Source organism: Brachypodium distachyon, chromosome 4, assembly GCF_000005505.3.
Source record: "Brachypodium distachyon strain Bd21 chromosome 4, Brachypodium_distachyon_v3.0, whole genome shotgun sequence".
NCBI lineage: Eukaryota > Viridiplantae > Streptophyta > Magnoliopsida > Poales > Poaceae > Brachypodium > Brachypodium distachyon.
The window spans coordinates 29238272-29254955 of NC_016134.3; the positions used below are offsets into that span (position 1 = coordinate 29238272).

The 16684-nt window shown below is 46.1% G+C and overlaps 1 pseudogene; it reads left to right on the forward strand.

The window, feature by feature from the left end:
- The first annotated feature begins 15051 nt into the window (after positions 1 to 15051).
- LOC100841074 lies at positions 15052 to 16585 on the forward strand (annotated as a pseudogene).
- Positions 16586 to 16684: the final 99 nt, after the last annotated feature.

Here is a 16684-nt window from a genome sequence, read left to right on the forward strand (position 1 = left end):
TTCAGAAAAGCACACATCAATGACGAAAGGCCCGTTACTGATGATGGTCATCAGTGACGGACTCGAAACGCCCGTCACAAACGCCCGTCACTAATGTCTCGTCACATATGCACCGTTTTGTAGTAGTGTTATCCCAACCGGGTACACTACCAGTAGGTACTAACAAATGATTAGTAGACAGTTGGATTTGTCCACTTAGTGTTTACAGTTGCCATAGCATGTCCGACAAACAATTCGTGACGCAGCCATGCTTGCTGCCTTTGGAGTCTAGTTTGAATATCTTTTTACTCTCAGGGAATACAACTTGAAAGTTCTTATCATCACTGAATTTTTCTTTATCTATGAAAAATCTTGAGCTGAAGATACATAGAACCAGATCACCAATTAAAGAATTTATTTTCCAGTTCAATTAGATACTTCTGCACTTCAAGATAGATACTTCATACAAGGACAAGTATAGAAGATATTGATCAGTTCATAACCATAACTGAAATTTTTAGAATAGAATATTTCGAAACTCCTCCTCCTGATAAAATGACAATATAACCTTACTATCTCTACAAGCATGAAATGAATGAATACAACATATTTCTGTATGTTAAATTTGGCATCTATACAAGTCACAAATGTGCAGAGAGTGTTGTAGTACATGTCTTCATTTTTTTGGTTGCAAGAAGATATCGAGCCTTCTAGAATTGGAGGTAGCACACTTATGTTCTGACTTAATTGAAGTGCATGCATGTGGCTGTATTTTTTTATTAAAATGATTAATAGCTCTTGCGCCAAACAACTTTTCCTTTATAAAAGAGGTATTCCGGTGCTTGTGTAGTCTTCTGTCTTAGCCCTTACATGAGTACCTATCTCAACCCACCTTGCCAGGAGAGAGTTGAAAATCTAAACAGAACAATACTACACGTGTGTGACGCGCGCATGCATACTTGGAATGCGAAGGATCAAGAAACACCTAATTCATGTGCCGCAGTTCGTCATTTAAAGAGACAAGATAAGGCCTTCTTTGGGCTGCTCTCAAAACCGGTGGGCGAGACAGCGAGCTTCCCTGTCTCTGTAGGCAGAGAAGTGGTGCCGACCAATGAGTACGCCAACTGAATCCACCAGCACTTGGTTGGTTGTTCAATTCAGCCATTTCATCTTTTTTCTATCTAAACTAAACACTCATTAGTACAAAACAGGCTATACGCGACCCCCATCAGTGTCGTGTGCAGAGGGCACGACATTGATAGATAACTATCAGTGACGGGTGCAAAAGGACACGCCACTGATGGACCGACGATGGTCCATGTCTCGTCCCGCGGGTCATCCATTAGTGGCGGTCGGCCAGGAAACCGCCACTGATAGTCAGGTATCAGCGGCGGTGGTTATTAGTGGCGGTTTTTCATTTGAACCGACACTGTTTCAAACCTGAAAATGTCACGGATGGTTCGATATTATCAGTGGCGGGTTCTGCTTGTTGTCCGCCACTGATAGGTAGGCCATATAAATAGGCTCAGCATCCGCTGCTGGTCGCGTGCTGTGCGTCTTCTTGACTAGCTGCGGCCGCCATCCTCCTCCTCGACAGCAGAGCTCTGCCGCGGAATGGCCACCACCAGGTAATAATCCTCCTCTCCTTCTTCTTCCTCCCCCGGCCCTCCTCTTCTCATTTGTCCCCTTCTTCTTCCTCTGCCCGCCCCCCCCCCCCCCTTCTCTCCCCCTGGATCTGGTCTCGGCCCCCCAGGCGGCGCCGCCAGTCGGCCGGCCCCCGCCCTTCTCTCTGCCCCATCTTCTTCCTCTCCCCTCTAGCTCTCTCCCACAGCAGGCGGTGGCGGTACAGGCTCTCGATCCCCATTAATTTGGCCCCCACGCCCTCCCCACTGCCCACACCGAGGCCGGTCAAATTCCGGGCAGCACGCCGCCACATTCCACCTACTCTATGCAATGTGTTTTCAATTCATACCCAGTGATGTAATTTGTGACTAATTGTTTCAATTTCTTCTATGTTTTCTTAGCTCGTCTCTCCGTGGTTGGATGTATGAGGAGATTGTCGACTTCTTGGGTTGCAAAATGGGCCACATTTTATGATTTCGTGGTAGCTGATATGAAGAGTAGGGGCAATGTAAAGATGTGTTGTCCATGTGACAGATGTCGTAACACAGTGATGCACCTGCCAGTGGATGTTGAGATGCACGTAATGGCAAATGGATTCGTAGAAGGTTATTTTTGCTGGACTTCGCACGGGGAGGTTGCAGTAGAAGTGGGTAGTGGCTTTGAAGAAGAACAAATAGAGTTCGACCAAAGTGGTGAAGAATATCGTGGGACGATGCCATGGATGAAGAAACACCGGCCGATGAAGCTCTGCGTGGTCGGATGGGGGAAATGCTAGATGACGTGCACTTAGAGAATCAATTGAAGGACCCCGACAATGCCACAGATGAGAAGAAGTTCCAGAAACTAGTCGAGGACGCAAACACATCAGTGTATGACAATGCCGGCATCAACAATAATGTCCTAGAAGTGACACTTGAACTTCTTAGGATAAAGGCAATATCTGGGCTTTTTGACAAGGGCTTCACGAAGATGTTGAGTTGCCTTGCTACAGTCTTTTTAGAGGGCAACAAATTGCCTAAGAGCACATACGAGGCGAAGGAGATTACCTGCCCGCTTGGATTAGACGTTGTGATATATCATGCATGTCCACTGGACTGCATTGTATACACGAGACCGCACAAAAACAAGGACAAATGCCCAATATGTGGTACTTCACGATACAAGAAGAAAGATGGCAATCACGACGAAGTCGATGAGGAAGAAGTGAGGAAAGGTCGGTTGGCGAAGATCGTCTGGTATCTTCTGATGGGTAGTCGGTTTGAGCGTTGGTTTCAGAACTTGAAGGATGCGGTGAGACTGGTCTATCACGATCCGCGTGAGAAGATGTACGATCCAGATGGAGAGTACCGTACAGACAATACTGAAGCTAGGATCCTCAAACACCCAGCCGATGCGGCTCAATGGAGGACCTTGGACGCGGAATTCCCAGATTTCGCCAGTGATCCTAGGAACCTAAGGCTAGGGCTGAGCACTGACGGAATCAATCCATTCGGCAACATGAGCAGCACACACAACACATGGCCAGTGATCATATTGGTGTACAACCTTCCTCCATGATTAATCATGAAGAAGAAATACATCCACCTTTGTATGCTCATACAAGGCCCAAAGCAACCCGTTGCTGACCTAAATGTTTATCTTCAGCTAGTGAAGGATGAGCTTGCTGAACTTTGGAATATAGGTAGAAAGGTTTGGGACGCTCGCAGGGAGGAGTACTTCACCCTTAGAGCAGCGTTGCTGACTTGTGTGCATGACTGCCTAGCAAACGGTAATACATCATGCCAGTGCACAAAAGGGTACAAGGCATGTACAAAGTGCGCGGAGAATACAATATCGGAGATGTTGCCCACATCACGCAAAATTGTGTACATGGGACACCGACGGTGGTTGCACTCTAAAGACCCGTGGAGGCTTGATGCGGAGAGCTTCAACGGAAAGGAAGAGCACGAGGGTAAACCTAGGGAAAAGTCTTGCTTTGAAATCTACGATATTGTCAAGGATCTGGAGGTTAGGCCTGGGAAAGCAGAAAATGTCAAAGATAAGGACGGCCCGGACACCTCCGTGTGGAAGAGGAGGTCTGTATTCTGGGGCCTGCCATACTGGCCACACTTGCGATGATGACAGCATTGATGTGATGCACGTCGAGAAAAATGTATGTGACAGCGTGTTGGGATTGCTGATGAACATCCCTGACAAGACGAAAGACGGACCGAAGGCAAGGAAAGACATGGAAATTTTGAAGATACAGAAAGAACTGTGGGCAGAAGAAGAAGAGTTACCGGAAGACAAAAATGGTTTCGTGACGGTGACTACACGTTTTAATCCTGCTTGTTACAATCTGAGCAAGGACGAGCTGCATAGAGTGTGCGAGTACTTTCGAGGCATCAAAGTCCCTTCGAACTACTCCAACATCAAGCGGCTCATTGACATGAAGAGTCACAAGCTAGTTGGTGTGAAGTCTCACGACTGCCATGTGATTATCATGCAGTTACTCCCAGTTGCAACTAGGGGTGCCATGGAGCCTAGGGTAAGAGAGACAGTGACGAAGCTTTGTGCCTTTTTTGACACGATCTCGCAAAAGTCAATTACCGTGAAGCGTTATCTCTTACTGCAACCTATGATGGTACATATATTGTGTGAATTTGAGAAGTACTTCCCTCCGACATTCTTCGATGTCATCGTCCATTTAATGGTCCATATCGTCGACGAGATATTGTGCCTAGGGCCATCTTTTTTGCACAAGATGTATGGGCCCGAACGATACAACGGGGTTTTGAAGCGCTAGGTTCGTTACCGAGGGCGTCCTGAAGGTAGCATCCTCCAAGGCTACCTGGTAGAAGAGTGCGTCGAGTTTTGCATAGATTGGCTGGCGGATCAGAAAGCAATAGGCGTGCCGGAATCAAGGCACAAGGGCAAGCTAGCTGGCCAAGGACTTTTTGGGAAGAAGTATATTGAAGTACATTCAAAGAGGAGAGCAGCTGACTTTAATAGAGCACATTTGGTGGTGCTTCAACACATTGATGCGGTCTGGCCTTACCAGGAAATGCACATGCAAGAGCTTCAAAACAACAACTCTACCAGAGGACAAATTTGAATCCATAGAGAGCACAAGAAACATTTCGCTAAGTGGCTAAAGGAGTATTGGTTTGAGAGGGAGCCGGTAGATGAAAATGAAAAGACGGTGCTAAGGTTGTCGCGGGAACTAGCTTATAACGTCACCACATGGCAAGCCTACGCTATTAACGGGTACACGTACTACACAAAATCTCAGGATTGTAAAAGTCAATATCAAAATAGCGGTGTAGTATTGGTTTCCGAAACTGCAACTGATAGCCAAGCCAAGCCAAGACTAAAGCATTCTATGGAGTGATTGAGCAGATCTGGGACCTGGACAAATCCATCATCAGGATCCCACTTTTTCGTGTGAGATGGGCTACGAACGTGAAACCTGATGGCCATAGATTCACAACCATGATGCTACCACTTGAGATCCCTCGTGACCAAGTTAACATCGAAGCAATCCCAGCAACCCAAGAACCATGGGTATTTGCGAACCAATGCAAGCAAGTATTTTTCATAGAAGATCCGTCAAATAAAAGCCGTGTAGTCGTAAGGAGGGGGAAGAGAAGCATCGTGGGAGTCGACGGAGTTTTTTCGCAAGAAGACTATGACGGTTTCCATGATCCTACGACGGCCGCAGATGACGAAGAGGCGGAACGCACGATCGAGACGAGGAAACGGGTGAGGAAAAGTACCGGTAACAAGAAAGCAACTATCCGAGCATACGTCAGGAAAACCCACCGTGAGAAACTGACGTACCGAACGAGGGTGAAGAAGAAGAGTAGGAAAGATGATTAAAGAATTGTATTTCTTTATGTTTTATGTCCTATATGTGTGTATTTGTCGGAAACCATGCATATATGTATGTGTTAGCAACTCAATTTGAACTATATTCGAATTTTAAGCTATTTTTGAAGGAAATGCAGAATATCTATCAATGGCGTGTTTTCTGTAAACACGACACTGACTGCCATCATGCGGGTCCGGCATTGTGCTGAGGGGGTAATTAAATCTGAGGGTGGGGGCTTTCCAATGCAGGTACAAATTTCCGTAGTCTAAATTGCTAGTTTTACAGCATAGGTCATGCCGATTTTTTTCATTCCCAACTAAGTTATGCCCAAATTTTCCATATACTATATATGTTTACGTTGATGATATAGGTACTCAAAATGGCTAGGACTAAACAAACCCATCGAAGACCAACCCCAATGGTTGAAGAACCAGTTGTTCAAGAAGCACCTCCGCAAGATCACAGCCAGGAATCGAAAGAAGGTCCGATTGAGACATATTCAAGTGGATATTCTTCTTCGGGCTCATCAATTAGTGGTGTCGGCTCTTCAAACCCAAGTGACGACGAGCAACCCACCGATGGGGAAGTAGAACCTACTCCCTTGGCTAGTAAGGAAAAGAAGGTTACCAGGCGAGGGAGCCACATTTTGAAGGACGATGTCTATGTCATCACTAGGATTTCTGCTAGAGGCCGGCCTTTGAGTCCTCAGAAGGCAGCTGATACCTTCAGCAACACCCTAGGAGCCATTGTCCGTTGAAATTGCCGTATAGTTCACAAGTGGACCACCGTTCCTAAGATGACAAAAGAACTTTGCTTCACGGATGTCTGGGCCAGGTTCAAGGTTAAGCCCGAGCATGTCAAAGAAGTTCATAGAGCCGCCAACCAAGTAATGCGTAGGGGCATAAGTAACTGGCAATCCACTGCTAGAAAGCATTGGCTCGATGTACCCATTGAGAACGTTAAGGAAAAATGGCCTTCCATTACCCCAAAAGATTGGGCATCTTTCAAGAAGGAAGCAAAGGACCCCGACTTCATTGCGAGGCAAGAGAAATATATTGAGATGCACAAGAAGAAGAAGCACAACATCATCTCGAAAGTCATGGGAAAGAGGGCAAGAAGAAGGTTTGGAACAAGGAGGACGCCCAGATGGCCAAAGATGGCATGGTGCCTCCTTTGAAAGGGAAGCTTAAGCATCAACGCACCGAAGATTTCATGCGAATGCATATGAGAAAGGAACAGTGGGCGGGGCAAGAGGATATGCAAGAGGACCTTCAAGAAGTTTGGGTAAGGCAATGATTACAATTGCTCATGTTATAGTGTAGCTTCCTATAACACCGTCAATACTCACTTTACCTTTGTCTATTACAGGTCCGAGCTATTGGTCACGAGCAGAGGAAGGAGAAGGAGATGTTAGATGGCTCCAACGACTCGGTCCATAGCAAGAGGTGGGAGTCGACTCTAACCTATATCTTAAACAGGCCCGAGCATACAGGCCGTATACTCTGGGAGGGAGAAGGTGCACCATGGAAGAAATTTTTCGGCAAGGATGATTCCAAGTGCCGAAAAAGGAAGTGTTGCAACAACGATGATATACTCGAAAGGGCGGAGGAGGCCGGAGCAGTTGGCGCAGTGAAAGCTCTCTCTGTGCTACTCAATGGCTTACACGAAAGTGGCTTGGACGTTAATGCGGTGCTGCAAAAGTCCGGTGTGCAAGGCATTCAGGGTCTATTGCTTCAAGGTCTCCCCACGCGCAGTCGGGGTCTGCAACGTCCGCCGAGGAGCAGTAGCGTTGCTTCCAGGTCTGCCACTACCGATGTTCCAATACCTAATCCAGGTCCAAGCGACAACATCACGGTAAGCATCTTTGCCTTACCTACTTCACTCCTTTCATTTCTCAACATGCTTTCACACAATGTTACATTGTTACGCGTAGGATGGCATCCCTTGCCGGATTCTTGTGGACAAGGATGGCACGGTTGAGGTGGCCGCACACGGCATCTTGATGCCCAGACAAACACTGGCGCTTTTGCATGGAATAGTCATGCCTGATGACCATGTGAAGGTGCAGGTAAACTCCGTCGTCGAGCAACATGTTCACTACATAGTCCCTTATCCTCCAGAGGAAGACGTGGATACTCTAGACGCATGCGAGAGCAACTTCATTGCATGGCCTAAGAGGTTGGTAGAGACACAGAGCATGCCTTCTCCTACTCCATCTCCATCAGCGAGAAAAGGTGTGTCTCCAGTTCTTTCAAACAAGCGAGCTCCTTCTTCATCGCCTCTTGGCTACTCCCCAGGTATGTCGTCCCCTGTTGACCCCTCGGATTCCCAAGACGCTGAATTAAACTCGTGTCCTGCTGACGTCGATGGCGCAAAAAACACCCAGGTGTCGCCGCCATATGAGAGAGCACGCCTACCCACTAGGCAACCAAGCCTCCCTCCACCTCAGATGGAATCACTGTTGGGGGGCGCAGAGTCAGCGTTTGGCCGCAAGATCCCCCAAGTCTACAAAGATGAGGAGATGAAAGTTTTCAAAAGCAGGCGAGGCAACACAAAGAGAGGGAGTAGGGGAAAGGGCTGTATAAAGGACACCGAGGAGAAGGGCAAGGATCCATTGCATGTGCCAGAAGTCGATGAGAATTGGGAAACAAGGCCTGATATTTCAAGCTTGGACCGCTTCCCTCAATATGGGTCAAGATTGGATGATGGGTCCTATCTCGTGAGTAGAATGGGGGACAAATATCTCATTTACTACCCTGGACGATCGATGGTAGGGCCCAATAACCTTTGTGGCTTCCCACGAGAGATGCAACAACTTCATGAGTTTTATATGAGCCAATCGAGGGGTTCTGCACAACATGCCCAGCAACTAAACGTTCTAGTGCCAGAGAACTATGGCTTCTTTAACCCAGCAGAGGGGGGCATGCAGAAAGGTTCCTTCACCTTCGCACTGGATTTCATGGATATGTTTCACCTTTTCAACCACCAGAAGCTTGACGACAGCTTGCTAAGGCTGTGGTGTGTGTACTACATAAGGGAGGCCATGCGGATAAAGAAGCACGATGTAGTTGTACTCGACCCATTACCATTTTCCTACCAAATGATCGGTCCTGGAGAGCATAAAGATGTTTCAAGAGATATGTCGCAATTGTACCTTCAGCAAGCAATGCTCAAATACCAAGACCGCGACTTCATCCTTTTAACCTACCATTTGAAGTAAGTTTATTTAATAACATATATCTATTTGTTGATCCACTACATTGTTATCCTTGCCTATAACTATTTGTTTCTTTTCAAAACAGGGAATATTGGGTCCTAATAATCATTTGTGTACCGTGGGGCACGGTCACATACTTCGATTCACTCCGAAAAGGCAAAGATGAACCACAACGCCATTGGGGACCCATCAGAAATCTGATCGATTCGGCTTGGGATTCAGCAAAGAAGGACGGGTTCCTACCTTTGGCAGGCCTAGGCTCCAACATAATTATAGGTTCCCCTGCCTGCAACAGCCTCGAGTCACCGTGTACTGCGGCTACTACTGCGTCCACCACATCAAGAATTGGATCACCAACTTCAAGCCCGCATGGAGGACATCATTGAAGGAGCTGCACAAGAAATGGAATGAGGAGATGCAGGATATACTCGATTCAGGTTGGCTTGTCTACAACATCCAAAGGAACATGGCCAAGGTAATCAACAGGGAGGTGATTGATGATGCGGGCGATTTCTACGCAGGACTGGTTTTTCGGTCATATCCTTCTTAAACTTTGTGATCCATTCATGTAATATGATGATTTGCTTTTATTGCCTCTAAAACTTATCAATGTAGTGTTGCATGAAGGTTTTTATTATGCATATGGATGCTGTTCTGATATATATATATATATATATATATATATATATATATATGCTCTGGAATGAACTGTGTGATTTCTGTGTATATTTCTGTGTATAATTCTGGTATATTGCTGTGTATATTAACCTGGGAATAAAATAAATTAAACAAATTTTTTTCAGTGCCGTAAATCTATCAGTGTCGGGCACTAACCGCCACTCATACTCACACTACAACGGCCACTGATAGACCATCTGGGCCTGTCGCGCGGCTCGTCAGGAATCTATCTCTGTCGGGCCGTAGTGCCGATCAGTGTCGGTCAGGGAAACCCGACACTGATAGGTCTCCCTATCAGTGGCGTGTATTTCACCCGCCACTGATAGCTCACCTATCAGTGGCCAGAAGTCTGTGGTGTGCGGCCCGCATGCCACTGATAGGCAATTTCGCACGACACTGATAGCCTGTTTTATACTAGTGACTCCTTCAGCTCTCTTCCGGACATAACCTGATTCTGCTGTGAAGAGAAGTATGAAAGAAAAATAGAATCCCGACTCCAGAAAAAAAAAGCATATACATGATAGTGTAGTTCCATTTTATTCGAAACCGCCCACCTGTTGTCACCTCGCTTCTTCTCTGTTTGAAAAGCACGTATATCCAATTTGCATTTATACAAAACCCGCACTTGCCCATATAATTTAGAAACATTCTCTTCTCAAGCACGCAAGCGCAGGAACAACCCGAGCTCCAAGTACGTATTTCATCACTTATTTCTCTTGCCTATTTTCACAGGAGGCAGAGAACATTGGATTGGATGGAGCTAGCACATTTATTTAATGTCCACCACTGGTGACCCACAGGTTCTATAGACAAGACCCGCCACTGCTGTCCTCAGGAGACCTGAAATTTGAAAAATCATAACTAATTAATTTAATTTAATGTGATTCTTTTTGCTGAAGTTTTTATTTTCATTTGTTAACATGTTGGAACACAATTATCACATGTTGTTTCTCAGAAAAAAGATTTAGAATGAAGATAATCATCATATATGAAATAAATGAAATAATAAATAAGTAATTTCCCCCAAAAAATCACTGATATTATTGCTCCACAAGCTAAGCATTAAAAATGAAAAATTTACAAAAAAAAAACTTACTTTTTTCTGAATTCTATGAATCAGTTATGAATTTTACAATTTTTAGGGTCTCTAGTCAAGGGGGGTGGGGGGTGGAGATCACCAGTGTCGGTTTTGAGCTAAAAACGACCACTAGTACTCTGGTAACTGTGAGGTGATAGTTGAGATTTTCGGCCAAGGTCACCAGTGGCGATTTCGTAAAACGGCTACTGAAGGGGGATCAACTACAGTGGCGGGTTTGCGAAAATGGCCACTGAAGGGGGTCAATAGTGGCAGTTTCTCAGAACGGCCACTCTCATGGGGGTTAACAACGACCAGTTTCTAAAAATGGCCACTGAAGAGGGTACCGTATTTTGTAGTACTGAATATTATATGGGCGGGAGAGAGAGGAGTTGACCCGGTGAGGTATGCAGGTCATCCCACGTACGTAAAGCAAAGTTAATTTCACCTAACGAGTCAGGGACAAGTGCAAGAAGGTAACAACCATAATATTACATGGGCGGGAGAGATAGAGAAGAGTTGACCCGGCGAGGTACATAGGTCATCCCACGTACGTAACGCGAAGTTAATTTCACCGAACGAGTCAGGGTCAAGTGCAAGATTGTAACAACCATAATATTACATGGGCGGGATAGAGAGAGGAGACCGGGCGAGGTATGTAGGTCATCCCACGTACGTAACACAAAGTTAATCCGGAGGGGGGGGGGCAAGTGCAAGATGGTAACAACCATAATATTACATGGGTGAGAGAGAGAGAGAGGGGAGTTGACCCAGCGAAGATCAATATCCCATGTACTTTACACAAAGTTAATTTCACGGAACGAGTGCCGGAGAGTAACACCCATAATATTGCATGGGCGGGAGATGGAGAGAGAGGAGTTGACCCGGCGAGGTATGTTGGAAATAATCCAAACTTGGTAGTTAACAAGTTGTTTATGCTTAGAGTTTTAGAGTTGACCTAGCGAGGCATGTTGGAAATAATCCAAACTTGGTAATCTCTCCGTCCCATATCAAGTGACTAAAAATTATTTAAATATTGATGTATTTATATTAAAATACGTTTACATACATGTAATATTTCAGCACTTGATATGTGATGGAGGGAGTAGTTTACTTTTTCTAAAATACAGACTTGATAGTTTACAAGTTGTGTTTATGGTTAGAGTTTTACTTTCTTTAGGACATGAGCACGCGGAGATGTGCTGGCCGGGTAGGACTCTCGTGTCTAGGATGAGTCTTTTTTTGCGAGAATGGTGTCTAGCTAGTATGAGTCGGTAAAGCTTGTAATTAAGGTGCAGGCCTAAGCAATTGCTTACGGGCTGGAAAATAATCTCCTTGTATGCGTGCGTGTTCTACGTGAACAGAGGCCGCCGGCGAGTTAGCAAAAGAGCTGGAAAACTAGTGTTTTTTCCAAGTTGTATATACACACACGTAAGGTGCTCCAGCATACATCTAATACTGTTCGGACTCCAAACTCCAACTTGTACTTGAGCCTAACTGGTCATGACTCTTAATCTTACTTGGACTGGCACACCTAATCCTATTAGGACTTATACTCGCAAAGTTAATTTCACCGATCAAGCCGGGAAACAAGTGCGAGATGGTAACAACCGCATGGACGGGAGAGAGAGGAACTGACTCGGACCTAACACAAAGTTAATTTCACGGAACGACTTGGGTGGATGGGTTGTGTGTGGGGCGGGGGCCGGGGGGTCAGTGCAAGATGATAACAGCCAATCTCGCGAGCTACTTAATTGCCGGTATGCCGTATGCGTGTCTCAGGTTAACGCATGTTACAGAGGATAACATTTTTTCTTTACTAGACTAGCTAATTGTCAGCCACGAGATAAAGTCATCGATCCGGCCCCACCGTGACATGACACATTTTCTCCAAACGTATACTAAAATAGTAGTTGGTGCACCAATAAAGACCTTACCACTCGTATCAAAGGGTATGTACCGTATTTTAGACTTTTTTAATTTATTCTAACTGATAGCTACTCACTCCGATGCTAAAGTCTTTTCGTTGTTTTAGTGATTTATACTAAAACAACGACAATAATTTAGCATCGGAGAGAGCAGTAAGTTGCGAAGATAAGGTCAGGGATCATCGAAACCAAAACACCTGTTTGTAGTTCGTTTTCCTCTTGTACTTGTGTTAGGTAACCACACAACCGTGTCCGGTAGGTACATATTGATCATGTCATGGTATCTAGTATGGTTCTGGACGTGTTCTGGTGTTCGTCGTCTGCAGGTCAAGGACCTAGCAAGCGATCTTTATCTTACTCTTTGAAAAAAAAATTCAATCACGTCTAGATTAATTAGCATTATTTGATCAACTTCACTTCTTTCCTCACTAGCCTAATTAATTGGCACCATGAGCCGACCACTTGTTATGCAACTAGGCTAGCATAACCTTAATGAAAGTGGGTCCTTTATCATAAGTATTTTCTCCATTCCTAAATTTTTGTCGTGATTTTATTTCAAATTTGAACTAAAACCACGACTAGAATTTTAGAAACAGAGGGAGTAGTATTTAGTCTCTGTAAATGCATTAGGGTATTTGTATTAAAACATTTAAGATGTATTAAGGTCTCTCCCAATGCATCGTCTCTTTAGGTGATGTCCTTAGCCCATAATACGTAAATGATAAGAGATCATCTCCCTAATGCATTATCTAAAGTACCAATTATTTGATAACTTTGTGGAGAGAAAGTTACTACCATAAGAGACGGTTTAATTGCTCATGAATTGTGTGTCATGTTAGCAAAACGTCTAAAAAAATAACATGTCAAGAGACCTAACTAAGGCCACTCTCCCAATGCATGGTACCTAAAGATTGTATCTTATTTATTAAATGTGTATTTAGAAACATCTCCTCTAATGGCTAGTATCTTACTGCCTCCATTTCAGTTTAGACGGCTGTTTTCCATGGTTTCACAATTCCAATATAAAGGGCCTATCTCCCCGATTCCCCTCGTACAATGCCCAGCGCCTGCCTTTATTGGTGACTCTGTTATATCGATCACGTCATATAATTAATCCAATTGATGATAAAGCCGTACGTATCTGCTCAGCTGCATGCATTTTCCCAGAGTGAGTACTACAAGTAGCCAGTAGTCAATTTTATGCTGAATCATCTTGTGGGCTGAGGCTAACCACTGAACTTATCATCTAAGCCAAACTTGGTCCTCTGTGTGCGTTTCATGATTCTTGTCTCAAATTTGTCCAAAAATGGATATATCTATTCCTAAAAAATGTCTAGATACATGTAATATTTCGACAAGAATTATGGAACGGAGGTGTATAATTTAGAGGGTAGATAGCCTCCCTTGAGCTCAGCGAGCTAGTTAATTGTTGGTATACTAAACTAGTTTGGAGCATTATACTACACACACTATTAACGTTAGCACGACTTGGAACTTCGCTCCCCACTCCAAGAAAGTATTTGAACTTTGTTCTAAATCAGGCTATTTGTTCTACTTACACACACTATTAACCAAGAAAGCACGCACCATGCAAAACCAACGGAAACTTCCCCTCCCACTCCATACTCATCAAAACCCGGTCTAATTTCTCATAGGTTGGATTGGCCAAACTATTTTCCTAAGAATATTGTTCAGCCAGAAAGATCAATTTCACGAAGCTCCGAACTTTCAATGATCGCATTATAAAGAAAAGGCCAACGTTCCTGAAATGCATCCGAACTCTTTACTTCTTGCCTACGGATAATATTAAAATCAGTCTGCACCAACAACAGGAGTGTTTAGGTAGAACAAAAATGAACCAACTCCGTCAGAAAATCTGCCTAAAATTGCGGCTGGTCTGCCCCCATACACGGCCACTAGCACCCATCTAAATCCATCAATCTTTGAGGCTAAACTTAACACAGAAGCCGCTCGCATCAACAGCTATCACCTGTAGTGAGCACAAGTTAATTCCCAACAACATTCCCCTGGATTGACCTTACGACAGGAGGCAATGCCAAGCGAAATCCAGACCGCCACCAATATGACTAAGAAACCCCCACAGAAAAGTGTGATCGTCCTGTCTCCATAAGGGCAAGAAAATCTAGATCACGTTCACAGGCAAAATCCGCCAAAAAACCATGCTTAGCCAAGTTTCCAAGACTTGTACTATTCCAAAAAATTCATTTCATCGGGAAACCACTTGATTTTCTAATTTTGAGGCACGAACACATGGACGCCGGCCCACCTTGGTCTGCATTTTCCCCACAACAATGCAATATATACCTCTCGCCCGAGGGGGAAGAGAATCACACATGACTTCTTTCTCCTCCTCGTCTGATAAATCCCGACATAGGTGACCCACAGAATCTAATAAAAGACAGTTGGACGCACAACTGGGAATTTCTCAACTTAATTCTTACTTTCTCAGAGTATGAAGACTAGCAGCCAATCCTATCAATTTCAGTATCTTTAATGTCATGAATAGTATGAGCAATTTCCTTGGCATCTCTACCCAAAGAAATACCCGAACTAGTCATATCAAAAACAACATCATCATCAGAAATAGATAAAATAGAATTATCAACATCAACCACACCAACCATACCTGTAGCATTCTCCAGTCCAGCTCGCTCAAACTCGTAATTAGGCGGCACGTACAAAAGTCCTATACATACATGCAACGTTCCAACGAACCCTATCCCACCACATGCAAGGAACTGATCGATCGAGCAAATACACTTGAGTAGACCAGCTAGCTTGCCAACCACAGCTCTAAATCAAATAACAATGGCGGTAGTGACGGTGGAAATCACACGGACCACGGTGCTGGAGCCCTCACCGGAGTCAGCCCGTGGCGGCGGGGAGAAGGTGTCACTGACCGTCTTCAACCGCGCGTCCCTCGACAAGTACGTCACGGCCGTGTTTGCCTGGAACGGGCCGGCGGCGCCGTCCAACGACGCGCTCAAGGATGGCCTCATCGCCACCGTCGCGAGGTTCCCACACCTCGCGGGGAGGTTCGCCGTGGACGAGCAGAACAGGAAGAAGTGCTTCCATCTCAACGACGCCGGAGTGCGCGTCGTCGTGGCCACTGCCGCCGGCAACCTCGCTGACGAGGACGTGTCTGCGCACTTCAACGAGCTGTACGCAAATGCCAACAAGGTAATTAATTAACCGAGATCTTAATTCGACGGCTTTGATGCGTCAACTAAGATTTAATTTTTTTTTCTTAGAAATCAGGCCCTGAGGTATAGTCACACCCTTTATTTATCGCTTGGGATGTAGGAACGCGCGAACGAACCACTATTCCAGGTGCAGCTAACGAGGTACACGTGCGGCGGGCTAGTGATCGGCACCGCCTGCCACCACCAGGTCGCCGACGGCCAGTCCATGAGCGTCTTCTACACCGCGTGGACTGCCGCCGTGCGCACCGACTCGGCCGTCCTACCGACGCCGTTTGTCGACCGCTCCACCACCGCCGTCCCACGGAGCCCTCCGGCGCCGGCGTTCGACCACCGCAACATCGAGTTCAAGGGCCCCACCAGCTCACACCCCTCCTGCCCCAACCCCATGGACAGGACGATCAAGACCCTCCTCGTGCATTACCCGGACCAGTTCATCGCCGACCTCAAGGCCCGCGTCGGCGCGCGCTGCAGCACGTTCCAGTGCCTCATGGCGCACGGCTGGAAGAAGGTCATGGCGGCACGGGGCCTGCCGCCGGAGTCCTTGACACGCGTCAGGGTCGCGGTCAACTGCCGGGCCCATGGGCTTCTTTGGGAACATGGTGCTCTGGGCCTTCCCCAGGATGCAGGCCAGGGAGCTGCTGTCTGCCAGCTACCCCGCCGTGGTCGGCGCCATCCGCGACGCTGTGGCGCGCGTCGACCATGAGTACATCCAGTCATTCATCGACTTCGGCGACGGCGACGGCAATGAGGAGGAGCTTGTGTCCACAGCGGGCATGCTGCCTTTGCCAGGACTTGGAGGTGGACAGCTGGCTCGGGTTCCGTTTCCACGACCTTGACTTCGGGTTCGGGCCGCCCTGCGCGTTCGTGCCACCAGACCTTCCCTTTGAAGGACTCATGATCTTCGTGCCGCCCTGCCGCCCTGCGATGCCAAGGGAGGAGTCGACCTGTTCATGGCGCTCCAGGGATGAACATGTCGAGGCATTCAAGCACATCTGTTACTCCCTGGACTGAATATGTAATATATCCGTGGACTGCTTGGTAGGCTGGTGTACACAAATACACAATACACATACACACCAATAATCTTTTTTCTCACGGGAATACACAGCA